Genomic DNA, 25636 nt, shown 5'->3' on the forward strand with positions numbered 1-25636 from the left:
CTGGGTTTGAGTGTTGGCTGTGATGTCATTTTGGGAGTGACATCATTTTGTAAAAGGGAAAGCACTGGAAGAAATTGATAATCCTGCAGCTTCACAAGGTCCCAATGCAGCCTCATAGGAGCAGAGAGAGGCCACTCAACCCCTTGAGTCTGTTCTATCACTAATTTACATCACTATTGATTTCTCATTTGCATTCATGTCAGGGAAGCAGCAGGTTTAAGTTATCAGAAAAAAAGGCCTCAAATTGATTAACATAAAGATCAAATCCAAGGGGAAATCCTGGCATACCATGTGGTAAAACCATTATTAGTTTATTCACATTACTGTAAAACAGAAGACCATATTCAGGATCGGCTGTGAGTTCTCCACGACATGACATTGTTTTTCTGGGATGGCGTAAGTCTCAGGGAAGGCAGTGGCAGGTTTCATGAGACTGACAGATGTGGAAGTTTGTACAGAAGCTGAGAGTCCTGCTGCCTGTAAATATTAAAAGATTTTATTTTTAGCTGGGTAGACTGTTTCAGAACAGCAAGATCTCAAAACTGCACCAGATAAGAGAAGTGAACTGAGGTAAAATTAAATCAGCAGGAGTTGGGAGATGCTAAACTGTGGAATAATTGGACTGAAGGTTCTGTTGTTCACATAATCCATTATTGCTCCTCCATATCTGATCTTCAGCGTGACATTTGCAACAGGGAGGAAACACGCTGCAACATCTGGCCTACCAGGTGTTTAGCATCTGCAATAAGTTCTGAGGATGTTAGGTTGGCTATTTAAGGAAGACAGTTGAAAAATTAAGCAGGGTTTTGTGTTTTTTGTTCAGTGACTGGGCCATATTGTAGGAGTTTAAAGCACAAAGAACAAGGAGTGTTCCAAACAAAAAGGTCAGGAGTCTCTCAAGGGTACGTGGACTGACTCAGTGCTAACTGTTTTGATAAACAAGCATTAAGAAGAATCTTGCTGCATTTTGAACATTTGTTGCAGGCTCTGCTTGGGTTAGTTTGTCACAAGCTCAGCCTATATCACTGTGGGATTCTCCATGAAGACCGTGCAGCTGATGCCACCACCTATCTGCACACTGTGTGCGATCCTTTGAACCAAATAAAATCCATTACTTTCAGTTAATTTCCCAACCAAAGCAAAAGGGTGGGAATTGGTCAGAAACATAGAACCATAGCGGTAAATAAATAAGGTGGGGGAGTTAAAACAACTTTGTGTACTTTGTGGCACAATAGATTCAGCTTGAACTAACATCAAGGGCTAACTTTCAATGGAGACACAAGGGACTGCAGATGCTGGAATCTGGAGCAACAAACAACCTACTGGAGGAACTCAGTGGGTTGAGCAGCACCTGTGGGAGGAAAGGAATCCTGATGCAGAGTTTTGACTTAAAACGTTGACAATTCCTTTCCTCCCACAGATGCTGCTCGACCCACTGTTTCTCCAGCAGATTGTTTGTTGCTGACTTTCAATGGGCAGAAAAGTACAGGCAAGAAGTTAAATCCAGTAACATGGACAGCATAACTTCAACGTGCTAACTTCTACATTGGGCTTACTATGTTACATTGGTATAACCTGCATTGTTGTCAATAACCACGGGTTGCTGATTCACAGAGCAGAAGTTCATTCATGCAACTCCAGAAGGAACAGAATTATGCTGTTGAAAATTGAGTTAACCAGGAGTAGAACAACTTTACATGCAGCAGTGATGCAGCAAGTGGAGCCACTGTCTTGCAGTGCTGGAGACCCGATTTCAATCCTGATCTCTGGTGCTGTCTGCATGGAGTTTGCATGTTCCCCCCGACCATATGGGTTTCCTCCCACGTTTCAAAGATCTGCAGGTTGTTAGGTTAATTGGCTCCGAGTGTGTAGGTAAGAAAGTAGAAACTGAGGCGAGTTGATGAAAATATGGTGATTAATGTAGGATTAGGGTAAAATAAGTGTGGACTTGATGGGGCAAAGAGCCTGTTTCTCTGCTCTATCGCTCTATGACTCTATGACACCTGGATATCATAGTTCTGGTTAGGAAATTCATCTCTTCATTTCTTGGCAGAATTTTCATTCTCACTGGCATATTTTTTGTGTCAAACTCTCCATATGTCACCAGCAAAGCAGCATTCAAAATTCACTAGTGGTGGGATTTTCAATCTCACTTGTCTGAGGATGGTACTTCAGATCAACCAGCTTTAGCTCACCCTGGTTCCCCAGTACTAGTGAAAGAGCCAACACTCAAGCTGCGTTCCTGGTCCTCACTGAGATCTGTTACCTCCCTATTACCTCAGGTACAACCTGACATATGCATTTTGACTGCTTTGCAAATGGAGTTCAGGGTCATGGTCGCTCTCAGCTTTCTAGTCTTCGGATCACTCCAGGCTGCTGCTGCTGATCTCTGTCACACTTCACACTTTGCTGCTTATTGCTGCATTAGGGAGGTCACCCTAACTCCATATACAAGGAGAAGAGACTTCATTTAGTCTTCTTTCAACTCACAGGAGCAGACAGAACTGGGATGAGTGCTAAACCACACTGCGGGCCTCTTTAATGTGCAGGCCTTCAGAGACTGCACTCATGTATGCACGGAGACATCCGTGGCAACCTTGCGCTAGAAACAGTCTCCATGGCCCCAGACCACAAAAAGCAGTCTTCCTGCAACACTCTTCTTCACCACCTAATTTCCTCTGACTCCCTGGTTGCACTCACCCACCCCCTCCTATCATTGCAGCATCTATTCATTCAGTAGCAACTCTCCCCTGCAGTTGGAAGAGTGTTGCTTTCATTGTGGTGTGTCCATTTAAGAGCTAGTTGTGAAGATCACATCTGCTGTGTCTCATGGTGAGAAATGCGAGGACCTGCTACACATTAGTTCCCTGCTGACATTGACACCGGCAGTTTCAATGCGATGTTACACAGGTAGACATGAAAACACTGTTCCGTGAATCTTGCAATTGAAGTTCTTGCTCATTCAACAATATTAAGGAACTCACAACATAGTTCCTATACCAAAAGAAAAAGTGGAGCAATGTCTTGGCCAGTATTTTTAATTTAAATTTAAGTCCTTGGTTCCTTTTGTTTCTGGAACAGGCCCTTGAAAGCAAGGCAAGAATACTATAGCATTGTGTGGACTGATTGGATCTTCAGATTGTCCAATCAAATTACTCCACAAGCACTTTCTAGACCACTACCCCTTCTCTGGATCTCAGTGTGTTTGCACAGGCTGACAGATGTCCCTCGACTTGGCTTTAAAAGGCCACACTCTTTGAATCAAAGTGTCTTCCAACACAACAGTCTCAATGAAGTGAAACTCTGTGAGAGGGATATTGGCAATAGGGATCACAAAAGTGGAATCTCTGTATAAAGCTCTTCAATTTCTCACCCACAGCCTGCCTGTTATATAAGACCGATACACTGCCTCATCTCCAGGTGGCCAAGCCAGGATGCAATGCAATAATAATCTTAAAAGCTCAATGTCAACAGCAGATTTCATTTATAAAGCCCATCTAATGGATAATGATGATGCAAAACTTCTAACAGGAGTATCACCAAGCAGAATTTGATACCGAGATACAAAAAGAGATAATAATCTTTGGATTATTATCTGGATAAGCAAAGGGTTTGGCCAATGAGGTTGGTTTTAAAGAATGGAGGAGAGACATAAAGTTTTAGGGAGGGAATTCCATGCTTTGTGGCCTGGGTAGCTGAAAGCTGGCTGGAAATGATGGAGTAATTAAAATCGGTAATGTGCAGGAGACTTGAACTGATGGAATGTGTTCTGGAAGTTCTGATGGCCTCAACATCGATTTCTGTAACTTCCAGTAACTCCGCCCCTTCTTTTTCTTCCCCCTCCCCCCCCCCCGTCTTCCCTTATTCCTACGTCTCCCTTCCCCCACCTTGATGACCTGTCCATCGACTCTCCTCCCCTCCTGCATCCTTTATTCCATGGTCACTGTCCTCTCCTACCGGATTCCTCCTTCTTCAGTCCTTTGCCTCTTCTACCTATCCCCTCCTCAGTTTATTACATCTTCTCCCCCTCCCCCACCCACCTACCTTCCCCCCTCACCTGGACTCACCTATTCCCTGCCTGCATGCACTCCTCCCCCTCCCCCCACCTTCTTATTCTGGTTTTTGCCCTCTTCCTTTCCAGTCCCGATGAAGGATCTTGGCCCAAAAAGTCAACTGTTTATTTCCCTCCATGGATGCTGCCTGACCTGCTGAGATCCTCCAGCACTTTTTCTGTACTGTGACAGATTCCAGAATCTGTAGAATTTTTTGTGTCCCTGCTGGAAGTCTTGTATAATTGGAAGGAAGGCAATGAATTGGGGGATGGGTGTGCTGAAGGGATATGGTCTGGCAAGGCAACGGAGGGATGTGAAAAACAAGGATGAATGTTTTAAAAATGGAGATGTCATTTGCATGAACAACGGTGTAATTGGATTGACTTGCAATGATTTATGGTGGGTTAGCAGAGCTTTGAATGAGTAGGTTAATGTCGTGTGGAAAGTGGCATACTGGCCAGAAGAGCATGAGAGAAGTCAGGCAGCATGCTTAAAGGTTTCCACAGCAAACAAGCTGAGAACAAAATAGGCACACTGAATGACTGTGTGGATCCTTGGTGACAAACTCCGCTCAAAGGCTACGTGTGTGACTGATCTAGCTCAGCTTCAGGTAATTTCCTGGGATGGAAATGGTATTGGTATTGGTTTATTATTGTCACTTGTACTGAGGTACAGTGAAAAATTTGTCTCGCATACCGATCATACAGGTCAACTTATTACACAGTGCAGTTACATTGAGTTAGTACAGAGTGCATTGAGGTAGTACAGGTAAAAACAATAACAGTACAGAGTAAAGTGACACAGCTACAGAGAAAGTGCAGTGCAATAAGGTGCAAGGTCACAACAAAATAGATCTGAGGTCAATTGGTAATTTGTTTATTATATAGTGAATAGTGAAATATTCACTATATAATAAACGAGATATAGTGAAAAACTTTGTTTTGCAAGCCATCCATACAGATCATTCCAAAACATAAATACATCGATGTAGTACAAAGGGACCACCAGAGAACCAAGAGTGAGTTGGGAAGAAGAGTGAGCTCCAATCCTCATGTGGACACTGGGGTGAGGTTTGTAACCCATGTGTTCCAGGTCCGACCCAGCTGGAGGGATCGCCACCACTGTGGAAGGCTGTTGTAGAGTTATAGAGTTATAAAATCATCCAGTCATACGACATGGAAACAGGCCCTTCAGCCCAACTCATCCATGCCAATCAAGTTGCCTACCCGAACTAGTCCCATTTGCCTGCGTTTGGCCCATATCCCACCAAACCCTTCTTATACATGTACCTGTCTAAAGGTCTTTTAAACGTTGCAATTGTACCTGTCTCTACCACTTCCTCTGGCAGCTCATTCCACATACCCATCACCCTTGAGCTGTCCCCTCTCACTGCTGCTGAGTGCCTCTCACTGCTTGGACTGACACTGCTACATCTCCTCCAGTCTGTGAAGAACATAGAATAGTACAGCACAGGAACAGGCCCTTCACCCCATGATGCCTGCACCGACCACAATGCTGAATTAAACTAAATCTCTTCTGCCTGTACATGATCCTTATCCTTCTAAACTTTTCTTTTCATGTACCTGTCCAACACGTTATTGATAATCACACATTTGGAAGGCAAACCACTTACATGCACATCCATATTGTTATATCTGATGCCAAATTTTAAAGGAGGTGCATATGTCTGTTTTTGCAGAATTCAGTTGATTGGAAAAATGTTCTGGGGATGAAGAGACCAGGATGAGGCAGTTCCATGACCTCCATCTACAATAAACTTTATTATAAGTGACTTAGAGAACAAGCCAGACTCACGGTCTTCCATGAACACTGAGATTTGGGGGCAACATAAAAAACGCTGGAGGAACTCAGCGAGCCAGGCAGCATCTATGGAGGGAAATGGACGGTCAACATTTCGGGCCAAGACCCTTCACCCGGACGACGAGAACCTAAGAGACTCCGCTCTGCATAGACTGGAGGACAACTTCCTTGAAGATACCATTGGTGATCTGTTGCCACAAGTGAAGCGAAGTAAGTTTATGGAGAAAGAAGGTGGTAGTGGGTGGGGCAGAGAACCAGAAGTCTGGGTGAAGGGTCTCGCCCCAAAACGTCGACTGCCCATTTCCCTCCATAGATGCTGCCTGATCCATTGAGTTCCTTCAGCGCTTCGTGTGTTGCTCCAGACTCCAACATCTGCAGTTTCTTGTGTCTCGACTGAGAATTGAGAGCCTGATTGACTCCCTTCCCCGTAGTTACCAATATCAAATAGTACAAAGAGACGGAACTGAGGGATAGAACGTGAGAGATTTATTCCCTGGAATACCGATGAGAATACATGCATCGAGGAACAGTAAGTAGAACGGGGTTCACACAACAGCAGGAATTGACTGGTGTGGGACTGCAGTAGGTATTCTCAGGAGACAGTGGGGGTCAAAGGGTGCAAGGATTGGGAGGAGTAGGGGAGAGTGAAGGCCACAGAGAAAAAGATTGGGAGGGTTGGGGACTGAGCATATTAGAGTACAAGGATTGCGAGGGGCAGGAGAGACAGTGAGGGCCACACGTTTGAGAGGGATAATGGTGGCACAGCAGTTACTGCTGCTGCTTCACATACTGACCTCGGGTGTCGACTGCATGAAGCTTGTGTGTTCTCCACTTTGGGCTCCCCAAGGTGCTCTGGTTTCCTCCCACATCCTAAAGACATGTCAGTAGGTTAATTTGGTACTGTAAATTCTCCCTCGTGTAGTTAAGTTGCTAAAGAATCAAAGGTGTGTTGAGGTCATGTAAAAGTGAATGTTACAGGGTACAGGGAAGTAAGGAGAGGGGGAATGGAATTCATGGAGTTGCTCTGCTAGGAGCTGGCATGGACGTGATGTATTGAATGGCCTGCTTCTTGGTCATATTAACACATAAGTTGTTAATAGAGGAAGAGTTACAGGATTGAGGGGGATAGGGAAAAGGAAGGGTTACAGAGCTTGGGAATTGAGAGGGCTATGGGAGAGGAAGGATTACAGGGTGTGTTGTTGGGAGAGGAAGGGTTACAGGGTGTGTCATTGGGAGGGGTGTAGGAGAAGAAGGGTTACAAGGGTGTGTCATTGGGAGGGGTGTAGGAGAAGAAGGGTTACAAGGGTGTGTCATTGGGAGGGGTGTAGGAGAAGAAGGGTTGTAGGGTGTGTCATTGGGAGGGGTGTGGGAGAGGAAGGGTTGCAGGGTGTGGGGATTGGGATGGGTAGGGGATACAGTGAGGATCAAATTAGGTGATGATTGGTTTATGCAGGGAACATGATGACAATCATTCCATTTGAAGCAAGTAAGTGGCTGAACATAAAAATAAAATCATGCGTGAATTTGAAATAGCTGCTGTTTTACACCGGCTGTAGGTAAAACCAGCAACAGATTTTCAGGGTGCATGTTCTGACTGAACTTAAACTGTTTCCAGGGTGATATTGGCCTGTGTTCCCAGCTCTACAAGTTGCACGTCATGGATGCAGCTTGCTAACTCACCCTGTATTTTACCCAAGCTTGCTTCTAGTAATTCAAAGCCAGATTTCATTTCCCCTTCTGTCATACAGACATCAATCAAGTTTTAAGCAGGATCTAGCCATGCATGTCGTGATCTATATATAAAGAATATCAATGCATAATATTGAAAAGAAATGAGAATGTCACAAAACAGATTCATTAAGCTTGGCTCACAGATTGTGATTGCATTGAATCTAATATATTTCTCTGTCGGTTTGTTTGAAATTAAAATAGAACATTCTCACCAGTGAGAATATCAGGCAGTTTTTAATATTCATATTCACTTTCTAAACCTTTGAAATCTTCGCTGTAGGTACTGGAATTGAAATAAAAAGGCTGGAAACAGGCTGTGAAATAAGATATTCACTGTTACCCCCTTGTAAAGGAAGCTATGGAGATGTCTGCATGAAACCTTCTTCTTCATTCTGTGTCCTGGCAAAGATCACCAAGCAACCACACAGAAACATACCTGAGCTGTGTAAGCATCTTCAAGATGTCACAGAAGGTTTCATGCAGACATCTCCATGGAGACCCTAATCCTATCCTCTTCCAGTTGCCGCTCACAATCCCCGACTTTACCCAGTGAACAGGACGATTGGGCAGATGTGAAGGAGATGAAGGGTTGGAATCACCGCCCGTGTCACCTGTAATCCTCCCTTAATCCTTCCCTCACTTTGTGTGTAACTAGCAGCACACCTGAGGTGTCCATTTGGAGAAATCTGCTGCAGGATCTGGATGCAGAGCAATGGTGCTGACTTAATGATATTTCAAGTGTAAAACTCAATTTTAGTTTGTTCTTGGAAGTCTGGTTTACACACTGCAATCGATCACCCTGCCAGAAATGCACAGACAATCTTTGCATTAAAGGTTACTGAGGACACCAAAAAAAGTCAAACATATCATGCAATAAGTTGACAATCTATGTTTATACTCTTCAATCCTGCAGCTAATCCCATTAACATGCCCATGTATATAAAAAAATCATGCAGCACAGAAATAGCCTCTTCTGCCCATTGAGTCCATGCTGACCATCAAGCACTTAGGCTGATCCCATTTTATACTCTCCACAACCCCATCAAATCCTCCCGGATTCTACTACTCATCTACACATCAGAGGCAATTTGCTGTTGTCAATTAACTTACCAACCCACACATCTTTGGGATATGGGAGGAAACTCATGAAGTCAACAGGAGGATGCGCAAACTCCACACAGATAGCACTAAGGGTAAGGATTGAATGCAGTTCACTGGAGATGTGAGGCAGCAGCTCTATTAGCTGCGGCATTGTCCCACCTCTAATTTCCCCATAAATACTATTGTGTTATTTGCCTCAACTACTAGATGGAGTACTGAGTCCCCCTTCGTATTATTTTCTGGTTAAAGATATTTATCTTGACTAAATTGATTTATCGGGTCTAATATTTGTGACCATTGAATTTTGATTTCTCCACAAGAGGAAATATTTTCTTTACGTCCATCTATTCTGATAAGTGTATAATCTTGAACGTTGATATTAGGCCACACCTCAGCCTTTAGTTTTCTAGGGAAAGTCCTGTTTCAGGACTCAGTACTGTTGTGTCATGAGGTGTCTCATGTTTGCCAAAACAGATACAAGTGCAGTCTCCCAAGAAGCACAGCAACTTTTATGTACTGCACAAGTAGACTTTGTCTAGAATCCAATTGATTAATGTGATTGGGTGCCTTCTGTGTGGGCAACACACTTCTGTTCAGCCTGTTTCTTGTGTGTACAGTGAATACACATGAGTGTACACAATGACATTGGCCTGTTTCAACACATGACTGATGCCACATGCAAAATATTCTACTGTGCCTGCAGAGCTTGTGAATGGCTCAGAAGCAGGAGTCAACTATTCAGCTGTATGTGCCTGCAACTCCATTCAATGAGATTATGGCTGACCTGTTACCTCAGTGCCACTTTCCTGCACTACTTCATATCCCTTGACTTCCTTATCTGGAGATTTATAAATCTCTTTCTTCAATACTGTATATTCAGTGACTAAGCCTCCACAGCCTCCTGGATAGAGATTTCAAAAGAGTTACCACCGTCTGGGTGAAAAATTACTTCTCACCTCTGTCCTGTATGGCTGACCCCTTATTCTGAGACTGCAATCCCTGGTTCTGAACACCCCAACCAAGGGAAATATCAAGTCCGCATCTACCCTCTCAAACCCCTTGAGGATTTTGTCTGTTTCAGTGAGACTACCTTTCATTCTTCTAAACTTGAGTGTATAAGGCCAGCCTGCTTAATGTCTCTTGATACAACAAGCCACCATCTCAGCAATCAGTCTGGTGAACGTTCGCTGAACTGCCTCTACAGCAGGAGTATCCTTCCTTCCTTCCTTAGGTAGGGAGACTAGATCCATACACATAATCCATGTCCATTCTCAGCAGGGCTTTACTGTATATAATTGGAGCAAAAAATAAACTTGTGCTCAAATCTTCTTGCAATAAATGCCAGTATATCAATAAAGGCCAATATATCATTTTCCTTCCGAACTATTGGAATACTTTCAATGATTCACCCCACTCCAATATTAGTTAAAAGGCGCAATACCCAAAAGGGTGTAATCTATTTTCACCTCTCCCCATTTGTGATTGCTCCCAGCTCCTGAAATCATCATGGCTCCCCAGAGTTCTTCGCAGGTCGAGCAGCAAATTGTTTCTCCAGCAGATGGTTTGCTGCTCCAGATTCCAGCATCTGCAGTTTTTTCTGTCACCCCAGAGTTCTTTCTGGACTTCTCTTTAGTTGCCAATTCACACCAAATCTCCACCTAGTTCCCAAATTATTGAGGCATCCTCCTCCCTTTTCTTGAGTCACCCCTTCCAGCACCAGTTTCCTCCCCATGCTTCCCAATCATCTCTTCAACTCCCTCCTACTCCCCCCAAGGTATCCTCTCCTCCTCCCAACCTTCCCCTGGACCTATCATCACCAATGTTCCTCAGCCATGCATTCCCCTCCCCTACCTCACCCTGATCTTCATTCTCTGTCATGGCAGGAGGAAGTGACCCCCTGCACAATTGACTTGTTCTCTGAGGACAATGTCTCAATCCTCCATCAATAGTGAATCATAAACTTGGAGTCTTGCCTAAAACTGATGAGGTACCCCTAAGAAGATTTTCTAGTCCAGCATCTTCAACAATGCTCCAAACTTTCAGCCAACATCATGTTCCCAAGTCTATAATGCAGCTTGACTCCAATCATCTTCTAGCAGAGGGTCAGGTTATTTCCATCTGATTTAATCTGACACTCAAATTAATATGTGAATCATTGATGGGACACAGTGTAGACTAGTTTGTTAAACTATGAAGAATCCATGCTGGTGACAAATGGGTAAGGAGAGAAAAAGATATAAATGTAAAATGTCCATAATCTATATAGACTCTGACAATAGGATAACCAAGAGAATTTTTAAAATATACACACAAGATTTTGTAAAGAATGCCAGTCGAGTCTATTGAAAAACAAGTAAGTGCAAATGCTAGAAATCTGAAATAAAACCAGAATATTCTGAAGATATTCAGCAGGTCAGAGAATATCACTGCAGACAAAAAAAGAGTTAATGTTTTTGGTTGATAGTATTTCATCAGAATTCAGTTGAAAAGTTAGCAACATGAAACATTCTTTTTTTCTCTCTCCACGGATGCTGCTTGACCTCCTGAGCATTTCCAGCATTATTTGTTTTCCTTCCAGTTAAACCTTTGCCTGATCTTTGGGAAGAAATTGACAATCAGAGTTTGATTAAGGAACCCACCCAGAATGTGAAACTTACTTTTTCTCTTTCGTACCCGAACATGCTGTGAATCTCTGTTTACAGAATCAAAATCTTAATGGAGTGTATATCCATTTTGTTGTTGGGTAACTTGTAAGAGATGCTCACACTTACGTAGAGCTGCAAACACTGAAAATTTGACCTGTTTGCATTTGTATTTCTGTGTGAAAATCATGCATACAAACTATTTGTGCATATTTGATTGTGCTGGTGATCATTTCTGAGTTGATCACTGACCATTAGATTATTGAGTGGACACTTCCAGCCATTCACTTAGTTTCGTATTGGCCAAGCAATTAGTCATAGAAATATTCCTAGAGTTACTCGGCATGGAAACAGGCCATTCAGCCCACCTAAGTCTATCAACCACCCACTTGCACTCATTCTACATTGAAGACATTCTACATTGAACACACTGAAGACATCATCTGGTACGTAACTCCCAATTCCGTGATGAGCAGCAGAGTTGGACTTGAAACATATGGCCAATGACTGCTTTTATCAATCACAAACAAAAGGAAGTCAGCAGATCAGTGAATTAAAGGGTCTCCATTGTTCTGTCGATGTTCTGGTCTCTGCATCCATCTGACACAGTTTGAAACTGCTCAGCAAATTTCCAACAGCATTGCTGGGGATTCTAACATTTATTGCAGGCTTTCTACATTTTCTCACAGTGGAGAGACCCGTGATGAGCCTGTGCCTCACGGTGACTTAGGGTAGACTTAGCGTCATAGATAGATAAAGCACAGAGAAACAGGTCCTTTGGCTCTGCACTGACCATCAACCATCCATTTACACTTATCCTACATGAATCCCAATTTTATTCTTCCCACTTTCTCATTAACTCCTCCCAGATTCTACCACTCACAACTACACTGGGGGCAGTTTACAGAGGCCAATTAATCGACCAACCTGCTTGTCTTTGGGATGTGGGGGGAATCCTGAGTGCCTGGAGCAAACCCACAGTGGGAACAGTGCAAACTTCACACAGATATCACCTGAATTCGGGATTGAACCTGGGTCTCTGGCACTGTGAGGCAGTGGCACTATCAGCTGCGCCACTACGCTGCACTTGGTAAGTGTAGATGATTGCCGGGGAAATGTGGTGGTCAGCCACACATACTCTCTGACCTCACAATAGTTTCTGCCTTCATGGCAGCCTTTTCTGCAGCTGCTCAAAGGCTGCCATGTTCTTTGAAGTCTGACTGGCTTCCCATGCTTCATAGCACAGTAGCGCAGCTAGCAGAGCCACTACCTGAACAGCACCAGTGAGCCGGGTTCAGTCTAGACCTCTGGCAGTATCGGTGTGGAGTTTGCACGTTCTTCCTGTGACTGTGAGATTCCTCCAGGTGCTCCAGTTTCCTCCCATATAGTAAAGATATTCTGGTTGGTAGGTTAATTGGTTTCAGTAGATTTCACCCAGTGTCAATGTTTGGTAGGAAATTCTGGGAGGGCCATCAATATTGGTATTGGTATCAGTTTATTATTGTCACTTGTACCGAGGTACAGTGAAAAACTTGTCTTGCAAACCGATTGTACAGGTCGATTCATTACACAGTGCAGTTACAATGAGTTAGTGCAGAGTGCATTGAGGTAGTACAGGTAAAAACAATAACAGTACAGAGTAAAGTGACACAGCTACAGAGAAAGTGCAGTGCAGGTAGACAATAAGGTACAAGGTCACAACAAGGTAGACTGTGAGGTCAGAGTCCATCTCATCGTATAAGGAAACCATTCAATAGTCTTATCACAGTGGGATAGAAGCTGTCCTTAAGCCTGGTGGTATGCGCCCTCAGGCTCCTGTATCTTCTGCCTGATGGGAGAGGAGAGAAGAGAGAATGACCCGGGTGGGTGGGGTCTTTGATTATGCTGGCTGCTTCACCAAGGCAGCGAGTAGACTGGGCTTCAGTGTTATATACAAAGCCCATTTGTTTTATTTATTCAGTTTTCAGCCTCTGGGCATCACTGGCAATGCCAGCATTTATTGCACATCCCTACTTGCCCTTGAACAGAGTCGTGTGCTATACTAGTTGCATGTCTGCAGTCACATATAGGCCAGGCTGGGTAACAATGGCAAATTTCCTCTCCTGAAGGACATTGGTAAACCAGATGGGTTTTTATGGCAATCCCCAGTGGCCTTGTGCCTAGTTTTGTTTTAAGTTCTAGATTATCGATTGAATTTAAATTCTATAGCTGTCACAGTGGGTTTTGAACTTGGATCTCCGAACTGAGTTCAAACCTTGCTACAGTAGCTCTGGAATTGAAATTGGAATTTAGCACACCAAAAGGAGTTGAACTCTGATATTAAGGCAAATAATTAACCTGATCTGGATTGCAATATCTGTGACTATTCAAGTCAAATTATCAATCATTTTGTACAGTCCAAATAGCAGCAATCTTGTGCACAATGGTAGCTAGCAGGAAGCTCTCTGCATGTTATTATCTTAATCTTTTCTCTGAAAACAAACAATTTTCGCATTAAAATGGAAAATCAAAACTTGCATTCTGTGGAAATTAATCTTGGCGTTGGAGGATCATAAATCCGTTCACCAAGAATAGATTTGAAAAGTCGGAATAGGAAAGCTGATGTGTGATTAGTGTCACTTCGGGATGCCAATAAATCCTTCACTCTTCTAAGCCCATTAAATCACAATCCAACTAAAACAACACCAGTGCACTGTCTGGGTTGGTGTGTGAATCGACATTTTTCATTTATTTTGTCTCACCAGTGAAGTCTTTGCTGAAATTAGATATCATTTCTAGCAGCTTCGATGCCAGCAGTGGGTTTGAACCTTCGGGCTTGAGGGTTGGTCACTTTGAGTAGAGCTGCCCACATGTGGCAGTCAGCAAAGGGTGGATGACAGTTGGTGTAAAGCCCTCAGCTGCTGCTGGCATGCTGTCTGCAGAACAACTGATGGATACACTTGTCTGACAGCAACAAATCTGCATTACTATCTGCGTTACTTCTGCTCACTTTCACTGGGCACCGAGGACTGCCTCTTTGCACATGCTTAATGTATTCTTGTATAAATTTGCATTTATATGTTTATTTTATGTTTGTCTTGTGAATGTTATGTCTCTAATGCTATGCGTCTGTGATGCTACTGCAAGCAAGTTTTTCATTGCTTCTGTGCATACATGTACTTGTGCATAAGACAATAAACTCAACTTTGACTTTGACCTCAGTGTTATTCTCACATAATTCTTCAGCTCCTTTACTGACAAGTTTAGAACTAGGGTGTAAAACCTGTTGGAATCAATTTACTAAAATGGAAGGAAACAATTTAGCTCATTGTTGATCCCATCAATCCCATTTCCTTCTCCTTATTTCCTAGGCCCCCTGCACCTTTCTCTTCTCTCACATGCTCATCAACTCTCTGTTGATTCCTTTGCCACTTACACTAAGTGGTCATTTACAGTAACTGATTAACCTAGCAGAGAACCAGGGGAAGCCCATGAAAGGAGAATATGCAAACCCATCACAGACAGCGGCTGAGGTCAGGATTGAACCTGGGTTGCTGGAGCTATGAAGTAACTGCTCTAACCATTATGCTGCCATAACCTGGATTTACAGTTAATGGGAGTGATGGTTCAGACACCAAGGGACTGTGGATTACCTGCAAGTGCTTAGTAATGTGCAAGATAATTGGGTCACTGGGGTCTTTGGAGTAAACTTTGGTTCAATGGAAAGGAAACTTCTCCCAAGCAAAGTAAGGAGCACTGAGTTATAAAGCATATGCAAGACTGAGATAGAAGCATTTCTGGACAATTGAGGGATCAAGGATTATGAGGATCAGACAAGAAAGCTGAAGTCAACCATCAGATTGCTCTGATCCTATTGAATGTCAGAGCAGGCTTGAGAGTTTGTATAGCTCAATCCTTCTCCTATTCCTTGTGTTAGTATTCTGGTAGCAGCTGAGTTAGACATGTGTTGCACAACCTCAGGGAACTGTTGGTTGTAATTTGCTTCTCCCTTTGCATTCTCTGGACCTTAACAGATGCAACACCAGGAGAGTTTGGGGCAGAGAATCTGTTGTAATCTTGACTTGAAAACAGATACTCACAAATAACACTTGTCATTAGTAAAACATATGTCGCAATTACTTGCTAAACTGACATATTTATTTGGTCTAGTCTCACCCACTGGAGTCGAACATGCTGGACCCAGCCCATGCCTCATGTTTACTCCTCAACTGACCCCACGGGCACCAACCTCTCATGGTCTTGCTGGCCCTATTGAGCTGAAGGCTTTGCTTTTTATGAACATACTTGGAAATGAAGTAAATACAACTGAGCCTCAGTGACAGATCTTAAGGCCCCACCTTAACTGCCCTAATGGCTTTTTGACATCACCTGTTGTCAAGAACATTTCCCACTCTTTCTGCATGTCTCTGATAACCCTGGATACTTTTGAGAGAGATTTAAATATTTTTTAAAGAGTTGAAAATGATAAATTATTCTTATAACACAATTGATATTAAGTAATTGAAAACATTAATATTAATCGAAGGGGCAAAAAGAAGCATTCACTTTCTCTTGCATCCTCAGTCCTGGTTAGCCACATAATTATTTCTACCCTAAGTGAATGGAGCCAGGGGTGAAGTAAAGCCAAGGGGCCAGCTATGAAGTGCACCTGGATCCTCAGCTCAGCATGACAGAGTGCTGTATACAGCAGCAGAGGGGCAGTCCAAATGCTTCAGTGTATTTTCTCCAGAGTGTTCCAGACTCCTGTATTGCAACATGCAAGTACATAAGTCAGGAATGCACCTACCTGGGAAAGATAAGTTGTTTCAGGCCATTGCTTTCAATTGCTTAAATAGCCAGAGAAAATTGGATCACATTTTCTTGTTGGAATTGTCTTCTAATAAATGCTTAGTGTATTTACTCTGCTATTGGCCTGTAAAATATCCTGCCTTGGGTTTCCCTTGTCATCATCAGCCACCTCTGCTGGGGAAGTTTGGAGCATCATGACAAGTAGACCTGGCCCTAACTCCTTCCTCATCGAGGGCTCCACAAAGTCACTTCCAAGCTTGTTGTGATTTGAGGAGGTGCCACTAAATTGTTTCCAGGTAGCTGAGTTCAGATGTGGATACCCTGATCATCTCTTGGTCAAGTAATGGATGGGTCAGTTGGTGGGTCATATCATCGACATTGCCCACTGTTTGAGTTCATGGGTTGGTTGACAGACTAAATATCAAGGTTAACTAAATATAGACACTACAGCAGCCCACTTAGAAAAAAATCCAAGGTAGTCAGGCAAAATTGACATGGTTTTGTGAAAGGAAAATCCTGTGTGTCCAATTGATTTGTGTTCTTTGAGGAAGCACATGTGATGTGAATGAAGCAGAACTTTTGGATGTGCTATACTTCGATTTCTAAAAGGCAGTTGATAAGGCAGAGAATAAAAGCTCAAACCACAGGAGGTCGTGGAAAGGCATGGTAGAAGATAGGTTGATCAACGGAAAACAGGGCATGGGCATTTTCTCGTTGGCAAAACACAAGAAGTAGGGTGTCAGAGAGGTTCGTCCTGGAGCTGCATCTTTATTACAATTTGTATTAGTGGTGTGGACGAAGGATACCAAAGGTATGGTAGCTGAACTTGCTGATGGCACAAAGATTGGTAGGAAATACATTGTGAAGAGGACATAAGGAGGCTGCAAAAGGAAATAGATAGGTTAAATGAGTGGGCAAAGATCTGGCAAATGGGAACAATGTTATGAAAGAGTCCATTTTGGCAGGAAAAATAAAGAAAAACAAAGCATATTTTCTGCACGTACACACCTGTCTAGAAAGCCTGATCATCATTTCTGCTCTTTCCGTGGAAGTCATGTGCATGCATATGACAGTCTGGAGAACTCAGCAGTCTGAAGAAACTTGGGGAGCTGAAGAGTAAAGTTTCCAGGTGCGATGGATTTGTGTGTGTGTGTGTGTGTGTGTGTGTTTAAGGTGATCATTTCTTGGTTCCACCATGGATTCTGTCTTGAAAAGGTGATGGCAAAGAGTGTTGATTAAAATTCACAAATCAACCACTGCACAAGTGACTCTCCATCCATTTTGCATATGGTATTTCAGTTCAATATGAATACGATCCATAACATCATCTGTTGTCCTATCAACTTTTAGGACTGGTTCATACAACACTGAAGAAATTAATACACAGTATCCACAATTAATAATTCCATAGAAAACAAATCAGGAAAGTTATCTGTATATTGTCACCTCAGAGTAAAGCATTGCCTGAATGAAGATCATCAATCTGAAGTATCAATATTCACAGATTAACCTGCTGAGCATTTACAGCATCTTTAGTTGTTTTCTCTATGAATATTCAAGGCATAACAAATATATAGCTTTTCCATTTGATGGGCTTAAGTTACAACATAAGCACCAAGATATTGAATAAACATGATGGTGCTATTAAAGCTATATAAACTCTAACCAGTTGACCTTGGGATACATTAAAATATATAACAGGTCAACAATTAAGAAGGTACCGTTGGGCAGAGATGAGAAAGTAACTATAATTTGGCAGCTCTTTCTATATATACAGATCATTCCGTGGGAATGCAGAACAACTTGTCAAAAAGCAACAGCAGCATCAGACATATTCAAGTCAATCTAATTCCATCTCAAGGCAATCTGGTAGAATCAATAATATGAGATAGATTTAATGAGGGATTGCAAATTCATTGTTCAGTTAGTGAGGATTTGTTAAAGATAGCTTTAAAACAAGTATCCATTTGACAGATAAAGAGATTGCAGCAGATGGGGTATACAAGAATTGTTAGGTACTTAATTGAGTATCTAATAAGGATCTTGTTGGGAAAAAAATCAGACACCTGATATAACTGAACATGCAGTAGTTTGTCTAGAAAATTGGTTAAGATTCAGGAAAAATGAGTTGGGAGTGAATGAGTATAACTCACTCTGGAGATAAATTGGAAATGGTAGACCATGCATGTCAGGAATGGGGGCAGCCTCAAGATATAGTTGAATGCAAGTGACAGAATCTCCATTTTCACTGGCAGTATGATGTTGGATTGATCAAACAATAACAGAGACCATTAAAAACCTTGAGGAAGAGAGCCAGTATGGTGGAATAGGAATTCAGATCGGAGATGCAAATTATTTGTGGAGGGGTGCACGGTAATTTATTTTTGGAAGCAAAATAGGCAAAAATTGAAAGGTACTGAAAAATATGGATTAATTGAGTGAACTAAGAACTAAATCACTTCTCAGGCAAGTTCAGGCAGATGACAAATGCAACAAATTTGAGGCTTGAAAATAGGGACAAAGAGTGGAAGATTAAATAAGTATTGAAAGTTTTCTACAATACATTGCAGAGAGTTTAAGATTAAAGCTGCAGAGAGTAAAACAATTCACGAATAATACTGGGAAGAGGAAGTTATGATTATGAGGAGAGATTCTCAATACGAAAATTGAATTCATTGGAGCAGTGATGACTTAGATAAGATTTCCCACTCTATACAATGACAATGTCGGTGAATCATCAGCTAAAAAGTGAAATTAAAACAGTGAGGACTGAGATTAGAACATAGTTGTTGGAGCATTGAATGCTATATTATTGTGAACGGTTGATGGAGTTTTCTTTTGAAAGTAAGATTGCACAAGTATTTGTATAAAGGGAATGTGCAGAGCTATGGAAAAATATATAGGGGTGGAGGGGGGGAATACATCACTTTGGATTGATTTGACAAAAAGACAATGTGCATGTGATAAATTGATTGGCTCCTATAAATTTAAATGGTTCTAATTTGCCAAAGTCTTTAATCCCAGTTCTTCTCAAGTCTCAGGATCTTATAAGCAGCAAAAATGGGGATAGCTAAGAAGTTACACCTGCTTATAACATGATCTCCTGGCTGCTTTCTTTTATGTGGAATGTAATTGCAAGCAGCTCTGGCCGATAACACCAGTTGATATTCTGCCACAATGCTGCAAATAGAGCCCTGGCAACAAGTAAGCCAGACTAATACCCGCGACTCCAATCTGGATATCCAGGTGGGAAAAAGGGAAGAGCAGCATCCAATTTAAGATCTTCATTCTCTTTCAAAGAAAGCGAACAACATTTAAATACATCAAGAATGGTTAACGATTACATATTGACTTATTATGACAATTATTATTATTGTTAACCTCATGTTTAGTCTTAATATAAACTTGAGATTCAAAGGCATCTATAAGGTGTACCTCAAAAAGACACAGCATTTCCAATTATTCTGAATCATTAAAATGGAATGAAGCATGTTATTGAGGTCAAAATTTCAACAACTCAATATAACAAGGATGTGGCATGTTCTACAACAGAAAGAGACAATTACTGTCAAAATACTGTTACTGGCACTAAAAGTAGTTGATGGACATCAAACAGAAGTCGTGTGAGAAAGTGAAGATTTTGTTTAATGATGAATCCAACAAGAGCTCATCACTTATTGTGGAATGAGGCAATTTACATTGAAACTGAGGCTTCTTGGCACAGGACAGCTGGAATATGCCTGACTGGTGAGGTCTATGTAGATTCAAATTAGAGTGAAAGAAGTAGGAAGGTAGGGTGTATGTTTTACAACTATTTAGAATCCATGTTAATATTATTTATGGGAGAAACTGCTTGAAATGCTCATCAGTAAAACCTACTCACTCTTTCTCAAAGCTGTTGCTGTCCACAGTTCCACTTCATTCATCTCTGCATTTCATAAATTAACGATTTTTCCCCCTTTTTTCGGGTGTCAGGACTCCCAAATTCTATCTTATCTCCCCTTGTCAGGTCTTTACAATCCCTTCTGATCTCCCCCCACCCCCCAGCCCTGCATAGATCTCAGCTTCATTCCCATCCCATCTTTCCCATCTTACCCTTTGCTACATCTTCACTATCCCTTCTGATCTTCCCTTCCTTGACCCTGAACAATCAGATGTCTGAAGAAAATTTAGCTTCATTTCCATCTCAATGAATCCCACAGTTAACTTTTTTTATCCCACTGCCTTTGGCTCCATGCCCATTCCTTAGGCTAGGGGATCTTCACACCTTTTTCCCTGACTTCAAAATTCCCCATCCACATGGACTAGCCCCCCAACCTGACCCTCTGTCTGTTGACTCTTTGCATTGATTTAATTGCTAATGGATAGTATGACATTGATCAAGTCACTTTTTGCCACTCCAGTATCTCACTCTAATTAACTTCCTCTGAACTTGCAACACCTCACTCACTGAAAACCAACTCCAGCATCGTCATTAAACCTTCCAATGAGGGCGGTGCTATTGTCTGACAAGGTGACCTCAACCAAAAGGTGAATGCCAGATCGCTCTGGACCAAGATTCCTCCACAGAGTGCCAGGCCACTGCTTTCCAACAATCACTGGCATCACTTCCTCAGGAGATTTTCCCCTCCATAACCTGCAACATCATTGTCCCACTTGCAGCCTCCATTCGACTCTTCCCTAAGATCCACAAGCAGGACTGTCCTAATAAGCTTGTTGTTTCAGCCTGTCTTTTTCACACACTATTCATTTCTGCCTACCTCCCACGTTGAGTCTCTTCCTACCTACTTTCTGACTCCTCTGATGTCCCGCCACTTTAACTGTTTCCAATTTCCTGACCCTGCCTGTCACATTTTTATTATGGATATCCAATCTCTATACATCTTCATCCAACTAGGATGGTCTGAGGTGCCTTTGCTTCTTCCTTGAACAGATGCTCAAACTTCCCCCTCCACCACTACCCTTCTCCTGTGGTGGTGTTGGAGGGAGCAGTTTGGGGCTCCTTCACATTGAACAACTTCTCCTTTAACTCTATTCACCTGCTGCAAATCAAAGATGCAGCTACAGGAATTTATAAAGCTTCTGACTATGCCTGTCTCTTTGTGGATCCTCGTCTCAGGCCCCATCCCTCGACTCTTTTCTCCTTACATTGATGACTGCTTTGGTGCTGCTTCTTGCACTCGAATATGTCTCAAAAATTTCATTGCCTTTGTTGCAAATTTATGCCCTTAACTTCATCTGGTTCATCTCTGATCCTTCCCTTTCTCAATTTCCCTATCTTCATTTTGGGGGATAGATTGGTAGCCGATATCCATGATAACCCCATAGACTCCCTCAGCTGTCTTCACATCACTCCCACTTTGCTTCCTGCAAAGACACATTACATTCTCCCAACACCTGTTCTGGTTAGGCCATTATCCACATCAGTGCTTCTTTTTCCCTTAGTTGTGCTTTTTCCCTTCCCTGGGTTGATGGGGCTCTCAACCAAGTCTGTTCCATTTTTCACCCCTCCTCTCTCCCCTGTCTCCTCTCACCATGGGCAATAATAGTGTTCCTCTTCTCATCACCTTTCACTACACTAACCTCCACATTCAAAAGATCCTGCTCCATAACTTCTGATAGCTCCAATGTGATATTACCACCAGATATACCTTTCCCTTGTCTCGACTGCTTTCATCATTCTGAAGAAACCATTCCCTCTTTGATGCTTTGGTCCACTCTTCTGCCCAAACACGTCCCTTATCACAACACCTCCTCATGAAAGTGCAGGAGATGCAATACCTGTCCTTATACCTCTTTCCCCACCACCATCCAGGTATCCAAACCTTCCAGCTGAAGCAGCAACTCACTTGCACCTCATCCAATTTCACGTACTGCATTCAGTGCTCACAAAGTGGTCTCTCCTACATTGGAGAAATCAAACAAAGATTGGGTAACTGTCTCACAGAACACCTCTGTTCCACTTGCAAGGAAGACCCTGAGCTGACAGTTGATTGTCACTTTAATTCCCCATCCCACTTCTGTTCTGACATTTTTGTCTTTTGTCTCCTACACTTTTCCAACAAAGCTTAATATAAGTCCGGAGAATTCATTCTTACGACAATGTCAGTCAATCTCTACTGGTCTCCAACCTATCACAATACTTTCCTGTTGTTCTATCCACCCTCCCCCAACCCTTTTCTCTGTAACTTAAAACTTATTTTATCTCCATTTTTCCCAATTATGAGAGAAGGCCATTGACCTGAAACATTGATGTCATTTCTCTCCCCACGGATGCTGCCTGATCTGTTGAGTATTCCCAGCATCTCTGTTCTCATCACTGAATATTTCTTGGCCCATTTTTGCCCTCTTAATTTCTTTCTTCTCTTGTGTTTAAGTATCAACAGATTGAAAATCAACAGCAAATCCATTTTGCAAACTTGGTTTGTACATTCTGACTATTAGAAAAAAAATCAACCAATCACCCTGTGCATGCACTTAGTGTTTATTTTCCATGTGTCTTTGCCTGTCCCATTGATCCAGCTCAATGTTCCTACAGCAGTTGCTGTCTGGCTGGTGAAGGAGGTTGCACATGACAAAGGATGACCATCAGTCTGAGTTACTAATCTGAAGTACCTGGCTGACAGCAAAGTCTGGAGGTATAACCAGGCTGGGCATAGGAATCTTGTGATTCTGAGACAGCTACGAAGCCACTGATATTCCCTGTGGAGGTAAGTCATGGGCTTGTAAGTTGTTAGAAGCTTGTTTGATGGAGTGTCATCAAAGCCTCTTTGAACCCTTGTATCCAAAGCCATCATGGCAGCAATATGAGATTCCAAGAGAAATGGTGCTGCATTTATCAGGCATAATTATGCATACCTTTTATAATTATAATAATTATAGGATTATAGTATAATAATTAGGCATACCTTATATGTATCATACAAATGCTGTAAAGAACAACCCAATAATTACATTGCAGACAGAAACCCAAAGTAAAAGCTCAGATGTTCAACCAATCTTTTTAGACACTGTTGCTACAGACCAGATATGGAACTGGCATCTTTCAGTATCGGCGAGTACAGGATGTGTATTGCATTGAGCCTTGTCTGGGTAGCTGGTGGGAGTTGAACTTTGAAGATGAGTTTGCTGACATTGTGCAATATCAGCATGAATTTTGTGTGTATCCTCTATCAGATCTAACAGACATGGCTTTATCACATATCCTAAACTCAGCATCATCAAATTTGTTTCCCACTAAATTTTAGCTTTGAGTACTTTCTTGGGTTGATCCAGTAACAACAAAGAATTCTTCCTGGTATCCTGACCTATATTTATTCCTAAATCAAAATCACTGAAAACAGATGATCTGATTATTATATTGCTGCTTCAGGGAACCTTGGGTTCAAACTGACAGCGTATTTCTCACATTAGAACAGTAACAGCACTTCAATAGTATTCCAATGGTTGTGCAGTGCTTTGGGATGTCCTGAAGTCATGGGAGAAAAGATATGAAACCATTCTCCTTCACTTATTCAAACAGATCCAGACATTCAGAAGAACAAAGTCTGTCACATGAAAGAAACTCGAAAGGAAAGTTGCTGATGTATCTTCAGAGATTCATTGGACATTCACACTGCAACAGTAATTTTCTTTTTCAGAAAATAAAACATGAATTTTGTTCCTTTTCTGCATTTGAAAATCTGAAGCTGAATGTGTGCGAAATCAATTTTCAACCTCTGCCATGCAGCGGAACTAAATAATCTTTGAAATGAGTGCACTGAAGCCATGTGTGATAAAATTCAAGCAGCAATTTTATTTGAATGAGCAATTCACGCACGAGCCCACGGACTCCCCTCTTCAGTCCGAGTTTGAAGTTGTGGAAATCCTCTGCACACAGCCTGTCAGACTTCACTGTTCACTTCTCAGCAGCACTGCCTTTTCGATCTGCTTCAGGATTTGATTTGAAGTCCTGGTTTTTATTCCCTGTTGTGACTTTCAGGTTGCTTTATTGGCTATGTAACTGATTTTGGCTTCTACATTATCTATTCCTGTCAAATTTCAGCATAGGATCAGCTGTTGCATTATTGCTCCAACAATAATTGTCTATAAGAAACGGCCTAGGGTATAGTGCCCTAAGTGCTTGAATACAGTATGATGTGTGCTGGCATTTATATTCACATGTGGATACAGTTCCATTTAGTGCTGGGACACAGTTCTGTGTGCACAGGGTCATGATTCCATCTGTGCTGGAATACAGTTCTGTGTGTATTGAGGCAGCACAACTCCCTTTTTGCAGGGAGATTTCTGTATGGCCTTAGATACATCTGATAGTACTAGAACATGGTAATGCATACGTAAAGATACACTTGTGTGTGTTTGGAGTTGGGTTGGTTCTGCTTGTGTAAGGATTCTGTTCCAATGTTTAAAATCAATCAATCTGTGAGACAAAAAGGGGAAAGATATCTGGGACAATGAAGAGGGTTTGAAAGACCAATGTAAAAATGGAGATGGAGGGAGGGACTTCCAAAGCTTCGGCTCAAGGCACCACAGCCAACAAACAGGACCCTTAACCATATTGAAGCATGTTGGTGGGATGCCAGCCAGAAGAAAACTGGAGTAGACAAATCTGGTGAGACCAAAAAGTGTATGGTGAGTGATACTTCACACTAAATCCCTGCACCATTGGTATCCAGCCTCCCCTCCATTGACTCTGTCTACACTTCCCGCTGCCTTAGGAAAGCAGCCAATATAATCAAGGACCCCTCCCCACTCCGGTCACTCCCTCTTCTTCCCCCTTCCATCGAGCAGAAGATACAAAAGCTTGAGAACATGTACCACCAGGCCCAAGGACAGCTTCTATCCCACTGTTATCAGACCCTTGAACAGATCTCTTATATGATAAAGATGAACTCTTGATCTCTTAGTCTATCTTGTCATGGGTCTTGCACCTTATTTGTTTACCTGAATTATACTTTCTCTATAACTGTAACATTATATTCTGCATCCTGTTGTTTTCCTTTTGTACTGCATCAATGTACTTTTGTATGGAAGAATCTGTCTGGATGGCATGCAAACAAAACCTTTTCGCTGTATCCCAGTACATGTGACAATAATAAACCAATTACCAATCCTTTTCAATGGAACGTAGTCAGCATATCACACTATAAATGCCCATCTCTATCTGCTTTTGAAATTAGTGAAAAGCCAATTAAGCGAATGAAGCCTGATTAAATAAAACAAGATTGTCTCAAAGAAAGAACTATGAGTTCAGATTAGTCCCCTTGCTGAATTGCCACTGACCATCTGCTGTGGGAGCATAAGAACTGCAGGCCAAAAAAGACCTCATTTTAGTCACATGACACCTTGAAAATGTAGCCATTCCCTCTTAACTAGCCTGCAACGGACCCAGACACGATGTGAGGAATATCCCAGTGTTGGACAGCTTAGGGAAGCATAGTGCAAAAATCACAACCCCACCATCCATCATATCTTACGAAATGTATGTCTCAAATTTCTTAT

The sequence above is a fragment of the Pristis pectinata genome, chromosome 3, assembly GCF_009764475.1.
Source record: "Pristis pectinata isolate sPriPec2 chromosome 3, sPriPec2.1.pri, whole genome shotgun sequence".
NCBI classification, from domain to species: Eukaryota; Metazoa; Chordata; class Chondrichthyes; order Rhinopristiformes; family Pristidae; genus Pristis; species Pristis pectinata.